Genomic DNA, 13,559 nt, shown 5'->3' on the forward strand with positions numbered 1-13,559 from the left:
CAGGGAGGAAGACTGTTTGTAAACAAAACAGTCTTCCTCCCCATCAGAGATGCTCGGTAATCACCGGGTGCCAGCGGGTAATTACCGGCCAGGGCCCGGTGATTGACAGCCATGGCTGCCAATGGTGGATATACGTGATTTTGTGCACCCGTGCCGCCCTGCAGCAGTATTTCTGCTTTAGGGCGGTCAGGAAGCGGTTAAAGTGGTTGTAAACCCTTACATATACCCAGTGAAGGTGATATACAGAGAAGAAACAAGTTTACCTACATAAGTTGTATACGTTTATCCGTAGCTTTCTCTTCTTTAGAGCCTCGTAAAACACACAGATCAAAGGTTATTTCTCAGCTCCAGCATGCCAAGGGCAAGGATCTGATGCAGCTGTGCAGCATAGAGCAGGGAACTGAGTGTAATCTGAGACCTGAGTGAAGAGAATGAGCACTCCTCCTACTACACAGTCTCACTGAGAACAATGCATAGCTGAGGCTGTCAATCACCTTATGTGTGCTAGAGGAGGGACTGGGCCATCTCCCTGGCCTCTGTTGGCTGTTGACATAGACCAGAAGTCTCCAAACGTTCGAAAAAAAGGGCCAGTTAACTGCCCTTAAAACTGTAGGGGGACCAGATTGTGGCCAGTGACTTGGGTGGAAGTAAATAATGCCATAGGATTGGCGGTCAATGGGAGTAAAAAAAAATAATCGGTTTCAGTGTGACAATTAGTTCGCCATCTCTGGTGTCAGTGGAAGGATCATCCCATCATTTGTATCACTGGGAAGAATAGTGCCCCAGGGGCTGGATAAAGGCAAGCAAAGAGCCAGATCTGGCCCATGGGCTACAGTTTGGAGACTCTTGGCATAGACTGTCAGAACTAACTGATACAGTAGCAGAGGAATGACACTATGTGCTTTGGATTGAGGCAAGTACACACTATAGAAGGATATGCTCTGTTCATTTTTTATTTGAGGGGTTTACAACCACTTTAAAAGTACATTTGTAACGTTAATGTGATACCTACAGTAAGTATGAATGTGTATAGAAAAACTATAACACAACGAATAAAGGCAAGGAATAAATAAAGATGCTGAGTGTTTCTTTTTGTGTCTGTTCCCTACTGCAGTAGTTGTTAATATTATTTAGAACCACTAATCAGTGTGAAACTAGGAGTCGCTGGTCTAAAAAAAAGACAGTGATATTCAAAGTTAGACTCTGCAGTGACATTCTTTTCCACTATATTTCCTGTGATTTGTCACGTGATTAAATACCTCCTAGCCTATCTAACCATATTCATGACAAGAGCTTCTCAGAGGACAAGCTTTTATTACAAAACATCTGGGTGGTTTACAAAAATTATATATAAAAAACTAGAAAAACATCTTGGAGTTCTGTGGGAATTAGAAATGGTTTTGAGGTTGTTGCTGTCCAAGGTGGTTTGAAGAAGAAAGTGTTGGGGGGCTGATCGTGTTGTGAGAATAATATGAGGCGGCTAGAGGGGGGGGGATCAGAAACTTCATCCAGCTCATTTCCATGGAAACAAGTCTGTAACAGCGATCTGACGGCAGATGAGAGGGTAAGGAAACAGCCACAATGTAACCTCTCTCAATGAATCAGCTTTTAACCATCTGATGGCCGATGGGGCTTCCGGTAAATCCACATCCAACTGGCCTCTTCATCCTTATAACAGAAAACACAAACAAACACTAAATAAATAATCTAGGCAATCAATAATTTATTGCATGCTCATCTAAAAAAGCAGCACAAACCCCACCCCTGGGTACTTTGAGAGATCAAATGCTCCCATTTTCTTCAACAAGTCATTTTTATGATGATTTTGAGATTGGAGGCTTTCACGGACAAGTTACGCATCTCAAGAAGAGAGACGCCTGGGGCACAGATGTAGGACATAGTGAAAGACATTTAGATAGACCTACTTTTTACCAGTGAGCGCAAAGTACCGAAATCATCTTAGAATTGTAATAATGATGAAATCCTCTCTAGCAAATTTTTAGGTTATCAGATTTTTTTTTTTCTCTACATCTCTTAATAAGCACATCATTTTGGGACTTAGGATCGCTCCCAATTAACCATATATCTGTCCTTAAAAGAGAAGTGCGGATTTGGAAAAAAACAAAAATACATACTCACCTTGGTGGATGCAGCCTCGATCTGATGATGCATTTGTCCATCGCTGCTTTTATACCGAGAACTGAGTGATCAAAGACCGCTGGATGCTTAGTTCTTGATCTTCAGTGAGCAGAGACTGTCACTTTCCAGCTCTCTACTTGGCCCCTCCAGTGCTCACTGGAATGCTGTGCTGGGGAGGGGGCAGGAGCGGCTGGCTCAGTCTCCCAGCGGCTCGCTGAGAGGGTGAGCCAGCTGCCAGCCAGGCATCTGATGGGATCCCAACATTAGTCAGGATATCTCCAGAGTCTGGACTGGCTGAGTGATGGCAGCCAAATACAAACTTTAGCCCACTGTCAGCTGAATACAGGTCACAGGAGTGCAGAACAAAATGCATTCCAGTGACCTACAGTGGAAGTAGGACCAAAAAAGCTTTAGCCCTACATCTCCATTAAATTTTAATTTGTAAAAAAAAAACCGCTCCTATCTATTTTACTCAATGCAGGGTGGGAATATTGCTCCATTGATGGTGTTAGTGTAGTGAATAGTGCCCCATAGTTGGGTTCGGTAGGAGAATTACCACATCATTGTTATCAGTGAAAGGATCGGTGGATCAGTGTCCCATCATTTGTGTCAATGGGAGGAATAATGCTCCATATCTTTTGCATCAGTGAAAAAAAAAGTGCCCCATTGTTGGTATTAGTGCAATGAATTAGGGGTGTCGGTGGGAGCAATATAAGCATTGCTTGCTCTAAATATATTTATGGTCTGCCTAATCGAAGGTATGGCAAGGATGTGCTTTGGTTTTAATATAACTGCATTAATCAGCATCTCTCATTCCCATCCCAAGAATCCAGGAGGTATTAGAACACTTTATAATCAGGGGAAGGTATCACAGCAACCAAGACAGTAGAAACTGTGCCAAATGGTTAGTTGCATCAATCAAATCTTGGTATATTCCACAGTATAAAGGATGTCTGAATACCTTTTGCTTTTTTTGTTCTTAATTTAAAGCAGAACACCCATCAAAATAGTTCTTTTTTTACCATGCAGTGGGACTGTGCCCCCGCTGCAAGGAAAGCTGCTCGTTTTTTCTAGGGGTGAGGACTAAGCTCATACTCACTTGACACGCTGATCCCATGGAAAACCGGAGTCCCCCACAGTCCAGTGGTTTACTGTTCCTATCTATGGAGCATGCATTCAGCATGCCGATGTCAGGAACAGTTCACTTACAAGCAGGGCTGCTGTTAGTAACCATGGGGCCCCATACAACCAACCTGACAGCCCCCCCCCCCCCCCCCACGAAAAAAAAAAAAAACACAGTTTACTATGATACAGTTATGAATGAACACAGTGAGTGATCAGTTCTGCTTGTGTTCATTCAGGAAAGATAGGGGCTGGTAAATATGACATTTTTACCGGACCCTTCCCTCGCTCTCCTTCCTGAAGGATCCTAATGTGTGCTTGTAGCTGCCGGAGGGAAGCAGAGGAGAGAAGCTGGCAGCACTGCAGGGTGGGGTAACACAGGGGGGCCTGGGCAGCAGGGGGGAAAGATATGGAGTACAGGGATGGTCATGGGTGCGGTGAGGGCAATTACTGGAATCGATCTTCTTTACGGAGGGGAGAAGAAGCCAGCATTCAGCAGCTGCAGAGGGAGCTATATAGGGGATCAGTTCCAGTAATTTCCCCCCTACTCTCCCTGTCCACATACAATTCACCTAGCTGCCTGGGCTCCCCTGCTGACCAGGGCCCTGTATAGGAGGAATGGTGGTACCCCAATATCCACAGCTCTGCTTACAAGACCGCTGGACTGGGGGGGGGGCAGGAGCTAAAAGGTCTTGTGCAGGGAGGATTGTTGAGTCAGGTGACCTCTCCCCCAGAACAAAACAAGCATTTAACCCATGCAATGTGGGCACAGCTCCACTGCACGGGCAAAAAAAAATCCTGGAATTCTGCTTTAAGTAAAACACCAGATGAAGGGGTTTATTTACTAAATCTGGTTCATTCAGAATCCCGTGCACTTCTGCATGGGAACCAATCGGCTTCCAGGTTTTATTGCTAAAGCTTAATTGAACAAGCTGAGGTTAGAAGCTGATTGGCCACCATGTACAGGTGCACCAGATTCTGACTGCGCCGGCTTTAGTGAATAAACCCCAAAACCTTTTTCTTAGCTTTGAGTAGAGCTGGAAAGGGAAAAATCTCAGAGAAACAATATTGCTGTCTGAGGCACTGTGAGAAGGCTTCTGCTTACTTCCTGGCCCAGTGACTCTATGAGAAATGAGAGGAAATCCCCAACTGTCCACCCCCTACCACCAAACAAAAAAAGACTGTAGTAAAATCTAGACAGAGGTTTCTTTTCCAGTCTACTCAAAACTAGAATAAAGCTGTATGGCTGGAGTTTCACCTTAAAGTAAACCTGTGACTAGGCAATGGGCATTCAAGGATTTACAGGATATATTCTTAACAAGCAGTAAAGTAGCTTTACAACCCTTCCCCTCAATGTTAGGTAGGTGTTAGCATTGGGAGGCAGAGGCAGTGTCCCAATCACGTGATAGCTGTGATTGTCCCTCATTGGCAGTCACATGGTCAGCAGCCCATCCTGCTAGCTCCTGATCACAAACAGAATAAGAGCTGTCGGTGACAGCTTCGTCAGTGTGCAGTGACTGCGCCCTCAGCACACAGCCTTGAACTCCAATGTATGTATACAATATGTGTGGCAGCTGAGCATTAAAGTCCAACCACCCTGCTGCCATATACAGAGGTTGGACAAAAATACGGAAACACTACATGATTTGCAGGTGTAAAAGTGACGACATGTTTTGCGTTGAAGTGGAAGTGATATACCATTCTTTTGCTTCCACTGTGTCATGAGATACTTAGCTAAAAGTTGAATGCATCACTTTCACCATTCACTGCATGCGCTGCTAGTAATGCGGGGTCGTGTCAGTGCTTACTGAGCTTCAAAGAGGGCAAATTGTTGGTGCTCACTTAGCTGGTGCCTCTGTGACTGAAGTTCCCAATTTATTCGCCATGTCGCGAGGTACAGTACGTTTCCAGGAAAACGTCATCTAATAAGCATATGTGAGGTCGACGTGCTCAACTGACCGAAAGAGAAGAAAGGATATTGTGCTGGATTGTGACCACCAAATAAGAAAACAACTGCTGCAAAAGTGACTGCAGAGCTCAATTTCAGTCTTCATGGGATTGAGAAAGTGGAGAGAGAGAGAAAAATTGAAACCACATGCCCTGTCCATGGAAAAGCTGCTACTGCTAAATCCAGGCCAGAAGAGATAAATAGGTAAGTGCTCCTATTTGTGACAGTTTACTATTGTTGCCTATAGCTTCTGGATATATATATATATATATATATACATATATATATATAACTTTATATATACACACATTATATTGCCAAAAGTATTGGGACGCCTGCCTTTACACGTGCATGAACTTTCATGGCATCACAACCTTAGTCCGTAGGGTTCAATATTTGGTTTGGCCCACCCTTTGCAGCTATAACAGCTTCAACTCTTCTGGCAAGGCTGTCCACAAGGTTTAGAAGTGTGTCTATGGGAATGTTTGACCAATCTTCCATAAGCACATTTGTGAGGTCAGGCACTGATGTTGGCCGAGAAAGATGGCTCGCAGTTTCCGCTCTAAGTCATCACAAAGGTGATCTGTTGGGTTGAGGTCAGGACTTTGTGCAAACCAGTCAAATTCCTCCACCCCAAATTCACTAATCCATGTCTTTATGGACCTTGCTTTGTGCACTGGTGTGCAGTCATGTTGGAACAGGAAGGGGCCATCCCCTAACTGTTCCCACAAAGTTGGGAGCATGAAATTGTCCAAAATTTCTTCGTATGCTGTCACCTTAAGAGTTCCCTTCACTGGAACTAAGGGGCCAAGCCCAACCTTTGAAAAACAACCCTCCTCCACTAAAGCACAATGCAGTCAGGCAAGTACCATTCTCCTAGCAACCGCCAAACCCAAACACATCCATCAGATTGCGAGACAGAGAAGTGTGATTCTTCACTCCAGAGAACACCTCTCCGCTGCTGTAGAGTCCAATAGTGGTGTGCTTTACACCACTGCATCCAATGCACTTGGTGATGTAAGGCTTGGATGGAACTGCTCATCCATGAAAACCCATTCCATGAAGCTCTCTATGCACTGTTGTTGTGCTAATCTGAAGGCCACACAAACTTTGGAGATCTTTAGCTGTTGACTCTGCAGACAGTTGGCAACTGCTGCACACTGTGGCCTACCACTTTGTGGCTGAGTTGCTGTTGTTCCCAGTTGCTTCCACTTTGTCATAATAGCACCAACAGTTGACTGTGGAATATTTAGTAGCAAGGAAAGATCACAGAGACTTATTGCACAGGTGGCGGTACCACGCTTGAATGCACTGAGCTCCTGAGAGCGACCCATTCTTTCACAAATGTTTGTAGAAGCAGTCTGCATGCCTAGGTGCTTGGGTTTTTTTTACACCTGTGGCCATGGAGGTGATTGGAACACCTGAATCCAATATATTGGAGTGGTGTCGCAATACTTTTGGCAATATAGTGTATATATATATATATATATATATATATACTGCTGACAGAAGTATATCAGTCCTTATGTTGTTAACTTACATGCACTATACCAGTTTAATAACTCTGTGATACAGTGTCCATGTGTAGTGGTCACCTTGCTGTATATTAGTGGGTGTCCCAGTCTATTGCAATACAGCTTTTATGCAGGTCTTGTTATTCTAGGTAATCATGTCCCTTCTGGTTTGGGATTCTATAGCTAGTTTTAGCCTAGGACCCTATAACCAGCATAAGTTAGAGCCAGGTTAGGCATCTTGTGGTAGTTAGAGGTCCAGTTGTGTGACAGATTAGAAGCTACTAGGGACCAAGACAGAGTAGATAGGCTGACTCGGAGTTCCAATGTCACACCATGACTGGTTGAACTACAGCTGGAGGATCTCCCCATCACTGCTGTCTCCAACACAAAGACGGATACTGCATAGTGATCAGCCTCAGGGGACCCTGAAACCAAACTTTGCTGCAACATTCATTTGGAGGTATCTTTATTAACAGGGTCCCCATCAGGGGGGGACAGCCAATACACCTGTAGGGGGCTCAGGCATCCCCAGGGGCCTGGGACCCCACCAACAAGTTGTTGCTGCACATCAGGGCCACAAATAGCAGTGGGCAGAAGTGACACTTTCCCTGGTCAGAACATTATTATATTGGGAGGGGCACAGGCTTAGCATCTTTCCTGCCTTTCCTCCTGATCCACTAGCTGCTGGGATCACCCTTCTTGTTTACAGTGAGGGAGGGGAGAGTAGGTGCAGTCACCAAAGCAAGCAGCGGGAGCAGCAGCAGGACAGTGCAGCCAGGATTTTCTTTTGATCCAGTACTGAGAGTCTCCCTCAATTTGCTCTGCATTGTGACCGGCTCCAATGTCTGAGTGTACAGCTCCCGTTATGTCCGCTCACAACACACTATCTGTGTCACTTCTCCATCATGGTGGGCCACTGGAAGGCAGCAGACTACAATCCAGCTAGCATGGGGTCTTTCTTTACTTGAGAAGGATGGGCAGGGGGGTCTGTGTTGTGGTCCCCTCTGATCACCCTACTACAGTCCTACTTACTGGGGGTCTCCTTCTTCTGGAGGTAGGGTGGGCAGGGGGGGCTCTCTGTTGAATCCCCTCTGATGACCAGCTGCAGTCCTTTTAAGCAGGGGGTCTCCTTCTTCTGGAGGGGGAAAGGCAGGGTGGTTTGTGAGGAGGCCCCTCTGTTCACCCCCCTGCAATCCTCCTAGCTGGGGGTCTTCCTTTTTGGAGAAAGATGAGTAGGGGGCTATGTGTGGGGGTCCCCTATGATCACCCCCTACAGTCCTCCTAGCTGGGGGTCTCCTTTTATTGGAGAAGGGGGTATGTGTGGGGTTTCCTCTGATCACCCACTTGCAATCCTCCCAGCTGGGAGTCTCCTTTTTCTGAAGAAGGGTGGGCAGAGGGGGTCTGTGTTGGGGTCCCTTCTGATCACCCCCCCCCCCCCTCTGCAGTCCATTTAGCTGGGAGCCTCCTTTAACTGCAGGGGGAGGTGATTTTATATATATAACTGCTGGGGAACGTTGGTGGTCAGGCCCGGGGGGGCCAAGGCCTAAAGCTGTGTAAGGGGCCCCAAAATATCTGATGGCTTCCTTGTTTATTAATAATTATATTTACCGGGGTATATTTTATGTGCACAATTCCACCACGACTTCTATCAAGCCCTTTGCTGATAATATATGTTAGTACATTGGATGTATGTGCTGTTATTAATTTTTTGTTATATAAATCTTGTATTATTACTATACTGGTGTGTATCTATGTGCTTATGGCTATATATATGCTGGCTGCAGTAGTTCTGCTCCCAGAAGAACTACTGCAGAATCCCTTCTGTTCAAAGAGGCCCTGTCCTGAGTGGAGGTACTGCCAACTTTATTATCAAACCAAGGTTTGCTAAGGTTCTGGTTCTCTTATTTGCCTACAGGTTTAGCGCAATATCCTTTTTTGGGGGTAGTCATTTCTCATAGACCTGATTGGTTTATCCTCCCACTTAACTGTCAGTCTATGAAGTGGTCAAGCAATATATCAATATGTTATTTACAGAACAGAAACAAGGATCATTAATAAAGTTCCCATAATCTTTGGAATGCCAATAATTGACTTAGATAGGATTATTTCTCCTTTAAGAAATTTGGGATTTCACTTTAAGAGCCTGTACAAACAAAAATGGAACAAAGTAAGCAGTAGACTTTATTTATAAAGTAAATTTTTTTTATACTGTTCTGCCTTGCAGTATCAATTTTTCTGCAAAGGTTTAAAAGGTGCAGTTATGCTTTGAAATAAAAGCCGAAAATAAAAATAAACACCAGTTGACTATGTTGTTCTTTAATCTCTCCACTGTTTGTGACCATGGGGTAGAACATTTTAGTTTATAAAGAATTATTTTGCTGCCTTTATGAAAAATGTATTATGTGGGCGGTTTATAAATAAAACATGTAATACAAGTAAGAAATACACAAATACTACAGGTGATTCAGAAGTCATTTGTAAGATGATTGCAGAGCAACAGTCTTGTCCAAAAGTACTACGCTTAATTCAATTGTGTAGTAAGATGACAGAAAAACGGGATGTTTCCAGAGAGTATGGGCAAAAACTGAAAACCCTCTATGTATACTGGGATACACAACAACTATCTAGCCTCGAGCTACAGTTGCAAGAAAAAGTATGTGAACCCCTTGGGATTACGTGGAGTTTCGCATGAATTGGGCATAAAATGTGCTCTGAACGTCATCTAAGTCACAACAATAGAAGAACACAGTCTGCTAAACATAATACTACACAAACATTAGATGTTGCCATGGTTTAATTGCACATAACATGTAAACATTCACAGTGCAGGGAGGAAAAAGTATGTGAACCTTTGGACTTAATAACTGGTTGACCCTCCTTTGGCAGCAATAACCTCAACCAAACGTTTTCTGTAGTTGCAGATCAGACCTGCACAACGATCTGGAGTAATTTTGGACCACTCCTCTTCACAAAACTGTTTCAGTGTAGCAATATTCTTGGGATGTCTGGTGTGAATCGCTCTCTTAAGGTCATGCCACAGCATTTCAATCGGGTTGAGGTCAGGACTCTGACTGGGCCACTCCAGAAGGCGTATTCTGTGCTGTTGCAGCCATTGTTTTGTTGAATTACTTGTATGCTTTGGGTCATTGTCCTGTTACATCACCCATCCTCTGCGGAGCTTCAGTTAGCGGAAGATGGTCGTACGTTTTTCTGCAAAATGTCTTAATAAACTCTGGAATTCATTTTCCCATCGATGACAACAATCCGTCCAGGCCCTGAGGCAGCAAAGCAGCCCCAAACCATGATGCTCCCTCCGCCATGTTTTACAGTGGGGATGAGGTTTTGATGTTGGTGTGCTGTGCCTTTTTTTCTCCACACATAGTGTTGTGTGTTCTCCCCAAACAACTCAATCTTGGTTTCATCTGTCCACAGTATATTTTGCCAGTAGTGTTGTGGAACATCCAGGTGCTCTTTTGCAAACTTCAAACATGCTGCAATCTTCTTTTTGGACAGCAATGGCTTCCTCCGTGGTGTCCTCCCATGTACTCCATTCTTGTTTAATGTTTTCCTTATTGTAGATGTGTCAACAAAAATGTTAGCATGTGCCAGAGATTTCTGTAGGTCTTTAGCTGACACTCTGGGATTCTTCTTTACCTCATGCAGCATTCTGCGCTGTGCTCTTGCAGTCATTTTTACAGGACGACCACACCTAGGGAGAGTAGCAACAGTGCTAAACTTTCTCCATTTGTAGACAGTCTATCTTACCGTGGACACATGAACATCAAGGCTTTTGGAGATACTTTTGTAACCCTTTCCAGCTTCATGCAAGTCAACAATTCTTAATCGTAGGTCTTCTGAGAGCTCTTTTCTGCGAGGCATGGTTCACATCAGACAGTGCTTCTTGAAACCAGTAAACCCAAAACAGGTGTGTGTTTTTTAAGGGCAGGACAGCTGTCAGCAACACATCCAATATCATCACACTGATTGGAGTCAAGGTTGGCTCACTCCTGGCTCCAATTAGCTCTGGGAGAAGTCATTAAGCTTGGGCCTCACATACGTTTTCCTCCCTGCACTGTGAATGTTTACATGTTATGTGCAATGAAACCATGGCAACATCTAATGTTTGTTTAGTATTATGTTCAGCAGACTGTGTTCTTCTATTGTTGTGACTTAGATGACGTTCAGAGCACATTTTATGCCCAATTAATGCAAAACTCCACGTAATCCCAAGAGGTTCACATACTTTTTCTTGCAACTGTATAAAGAAAAAAGTAGCAAGTAAATGACAGTAATGATAAGACAAAATGAACAACAATAATGCCATTTCAAAATGGGAGCTGAAAGCAAATGAACAGAAGAGAAATACATATCGATAGATATTTGGTGTGGCCACCCTTTGCCTTCAAAACAACATAAATTCTTCTAGTTACACAGTTTTTGAAGGAACTAGGCAGGTAGGTTTTTACAAACATCTTGGAAAGCTAACTACAGATCTTCTGTGGATGTAGGCTGCTTCAGATCCTCCTGTCTCTTCATGTAATTCCAGATAGACTCCATGTTGTAGAGATCAGGGCTCTGTGGGGGCCAAACCATCACTTTCAGAACTCCTTGTTATTCTTTATGCTGAAGATAGTTATTAATGACATTGGTCATATTTTAGGGGTAGTTGTCATGATGTAGAATAAATTTAGAGCCAATCACATGCCTCCCTGATGCTAAGGTATGATGGATAAGTATTTGCCTGTATTTTTCATAATTGAAGATACCATTGATCCTGACCAAATTTCCAACTCCATTTACAGAAATACAGCTCCAAATTTGCAAGGAACCTCCACCATGCTTCACTGTTTTCTGCAGACATTCAATACTGCACTGCTCTCCAGCCCTTCCGTGAACAATCTCCCTCCTGCTACAGTCAAATATTTAAAATTTTGACTCATCAGTCAAAGCACCTGCTGTCATTTTTCTGCACCCCAGTTCCTATGCTTCCATGCATAATTGAATTGCTTTGTCTTGTTTCCACATTGGATATATGGCTTTTTGGCTGCAATTCTTCTATGAAGACCACTTCCGGACAGTTTTCTCCAGACAGTAGATGGATGTACCTGGGTCCCACTGCTTTCTGCGCTGATGGCACTGCTGGATATCTTTCGATGTAAAAAGGAAGTAAGGAAGATGTGTCCATCATTGCTGCTTTAAGTTTCTTTGGCTAACAACTGCGCCTACATTCCTTGTTTCTTTGTGCTTCTTAAAATAGCTTGAACAGAACATTTTTAAACCCCAGTCTGCTTTGAAATCTTTGCCTGGGAAAGACCTTGCTGATGTAGTATAACTACCCTGTGTCTTATTGCTTTGCTCAGTCTTGCCACGGTGTATGACTTGTGACATGAAACTGTCTTTCACAACCTCCCTTAATAGCAGAGTTTGGCTGTTCCTCACCCTACACAGCTGTTTCTGTTTCAGTTAATGACAGTGTTTCAACCTACATATGAAATTAAGGATCATTAGCACATGGGTGGTATAATTGGTAAGGATACTCCAAAAAAATCCTTGACTCTTTGCATGTGTACAATTTGTGCAAGTGTAAGAATTGATGCTGGTTTGAGACCAAATGGTAGTCACACCAAATATTGATTTAATGTAGAGTTTTCTTCTGATCACTCACTTTGCATTATGTAAATCAATAAAAATAAAGAATTAAACCTAAAAAACATGGACATTTTATAATGTCAAAAATTAACTTTAACAGAGAGATGTTTTTAGGAGTACCAAAAGTTGATTGATTATAGGCTTCTGTAATGAAAATACAGCCCCTAGTAGCATAATTACATCCCCTAAATATTTACACATGCCTGGAAATTGGGTATCCTGCATCCTGGATGACTTTCAATCAATTTGTAGGTGACAACTGGATTTCTGATGGGAATAATGGTGCAGTAATCATCACCCTTGGATTTAATTGGCTAATACTGTCTTGATAAGGGCCAAATTAAGTATATTACTTCTATATTTGGATTTAGCGATGTTACAGAGGGGAGGCATCTAATCTGGGGGCTGCTGACAGCTTCCAGCTCCACAATGGCCAGACTCGATAGACCACTTGGTGTTTTTTATGCCATCACTTTTCTATGTTTTTATGTTTCTATCTGTCTCAAAATAGTCCAAGGACTTTTCAGGAAACACTATATGGCTTTTGTTGTGGTGGAGGAAGCCTCCAAAAGTGCAAAAACAAGTTTATGGGATCCTACACCCAGCAGTCACTCACTTGTCAAAATCACCGTGCAGCTCATTTTTAACACTGGGCACATGCTTGTGTTGATGGCTCTCTACTGCTGGACACTTCTGCTCCCAGCAGTGTGGGCCATGCTCCTTCCACACTGGCAGGAAGGAGGATAGGGGAGTAAAAACACAGCCGGCACTGCGTCCCGGTTTTCGCCTCCTCTCCTCATTGCTCTCAGCACTGGGCTGACAGGAGTAGTGATGCCTGTTGTCACTACTCCTGTCAGCCTTGTAACAGAAGGAAAGTGCCCCCATCCCAACAGTAAACCATCGTGCCCAGGGCTACAGCCCCTCCCGCCCACCCCTTGTCTTGGCCCTGTGCACTTCTACTTAGACCCTCAACCCTTGATACCCAGTATGTGTCACAGCTCCCACCTTTTCCTGAAATGCCACTATGACTGAGGCAAGTAATAGAGCTGGCATTGTTCAGGAAGTGTTAAAATAAAGCTGCAGTTTGGTCATGGAATCTTTTTCCTACAAACATCACAATCAACTTCCCTATAGCTAATCACCCCAGCATTAAAAAAAAAGCTCCATTTACATACCTTGATCCACCA

At 43.7% G+C, this 13,559-nt stretch overlaps 1 protein-coding gene across 1 annotated transcript in view; it reads right to left on the minus strand.

Moving 5' to 3' along the window:
- Positions 1-1,294: 1,294 nt before the first annotated feature.
- Positions 1,295-13,559, minus strand: part of LOC149460238 (leucine-rich repeat and fibronectin type III domain-containing protein 1-like protein) — a 112,520-nt gene continuing 100,255 nt past the window's right edge. The window contains exon 5 of the mRNA XM_089679808.1: positions 1,295-1,668. The gene's annotated coding sequence lies outside the window, so the exon portion shown is untranslated. The remainder of the gene's footprint in view (positions 1,669-13,559) is intronic.

The sequence above is a fragment of the Staurois parvus genome, unplaced genomic scaffold (assembly GCF_062004578.1).
Source record: "Staurois parvus isolate SC_StPar_1 unplaced genomic scaffold, SC_StPar_1.0 ptg000232l, whole genome shotgun sequence".
Taxonomy (NCBI): Eukaryota; Metazoa; Chordata; class Amphibia; order Anura; family Ranidae; genus Staurois; species Staurois parvus.